Source organism: Littorina saxatilis, linkage group LG10, assembly GCF_037325665.1.
Source record: "Littorina saxatilis isolate snail1 linkage group LG10, US_GU_Lsax_2.0, whole genome shotgun sequence".
NCBI lineage: Eukaryota > Metazoa > Mollusca > Gastropoda > Littorinimorpha > Littorinidae > Littorina > Littorina saxatilis.
Genome location: NC_090254.1, coordinates 47,574,663 through 47,576,640, shown reverse-complemented (window position 1 = coordinate 47,576,640; position 1,978 = coordinate 47,574,663).

Here is a 1,978-nt window from a genome sequence, read left to right as displayed (position 1 = left end):
GCGATCAATACCGCTGGAAGGAGCACCCTGGTGCACGTCCAAGGGCGCATAACTGCCCAGCGATACGTGGAGGAAATTCTGCGCCCACACGCCCTTCCTCTTCTGGCTGACCAGGATGCCATATTCCAGCAGGACAACGCTCGCCCGCACACAGCACGACTCACCACCCAGTTCCTCACCGACCACCATGTCCAGGTGCTTCCCTGGCCATCCATGTCGCCAGACATGAACCCGATAGAACACCTCTGGGATGAATTGGACAGACGTGTGCGCAGGCGAGAAGAAGCGCCGGCAAATCACCGCGATCTATTGCAGGCACTTCAGGAGGAGTGGGACACCATCCCACAGCAAGATATCCGGCATCTGATCCAGTCCATGCCCAGAAGGTGCCGGGCAGTTGTTGCTGCTCAAGGCAGTCACACCCCCTACTGACTTGACAGCCTCGGCACCCAATCGTATTGATTGACTGATTGATTTGAAGATGCAAATGAACTGTGTGTGCATTCAACTGTGTCCATACCAAATTTCAAACAAATAATCTAAATATTGGATTTTCTGTTAATTTTTTCGAAAAATAAAACATTTGGCAAGTAGCAACTATGCGTTTCTTTTTTTGAACAGTATATTACCTTTTCTTCACTTTCACTAACACTAACACTTCTTTTCTTATACACAACTTCGGTAAAAAAACAATAACTATTAGCGAAACTAAACACTTGAGGAAAAACATAAACTAAAACACTTAAAGCATGGCAGCTCTGAAGGGGAGGTAGGAAAAGTGCCCCTGAAAATACAATGCATAACACTCATAAACACACTATAACAAAACAAAATGTAAAGAGTAAACAACCTGACAATAAGAACATAGGATTAGAATACAAATACAAAACGAGACAAACTCTTATGACTGATGACAAAACTTGAGCGCTTTAGAACCGAAAAGTATGTCATGTGACGTACGACATAGGAATCAACATTAATAAGAAAATGTTCAATCACCATCTATGATAACAACTTTCTTTTAAACATGGACAAGAAGTTATGCTTTGATGAATTCTAGGCCAAGTTACAATCAAGACCAAATCAAAACTTTACTACGTCCACTAGTGATGAATTAAAAATACACCACTCACAGAAGAACCAAAACACTTAACGCCTCAAGTTCTTTGATATGACTAAAATACATTTCAGCCTTATCTTACTCAGCCATACTGTACACAGTGTCACAAAAGAACTGTATCAGCATACACTAACACAAATGTGATTCCACTCGCATCAAACTGAACAGTCCTATAAGTCCCAACTCCATTAGTCAAAGTTAGACTCCTCAATATGTATTTTCTCCCCTCATAAAGTGACAAATACAAATAGTAACCAACAGAGAAACTTGATACAAATTACACACATAACATTTCAAACCACAGAACTCTTTCCGATACCTCAAATAGGTTTTTCCCAAACTCAAGACCACATGGCCACACAACAGACAATGACATATATACCATTTTCAATCTACTGGAATCATCTTCAATGTTATTCATCCATGATTTATCTTTGCATAGAAATACAAGTAAACAGTTTGTGTGATCATCTCCCACAGTATTTTCAGTCTCTTACCTGAATTAGGAGCACTTTAATCCCCATGTTCTAGCCACCCGAAGCCGGTGCCATCTCTCTCAGATCAACATGCCATCAAAAAGAGAGAAACCCCACTTCCAGACATGGGAACTCAAAAAGTTGGAAGGTGGTTTCATCATAAGTAATATATCTTCATAGTTAAAAATATAATTTCAACATCTAAATATTCCTTAAATGTAACCAATGACTTTCAGATACTTCTGATAATTTTCTCATCACTACTTCTATTTTATAACTTGATAATTGCAATTACCAAAACCTGACGAAAAGAAGTTAATTTAAGTCAAGGGAAGTAACCCACTGAAATACATGTCAAAATAATAAGCGTAGTTGTGTCCCT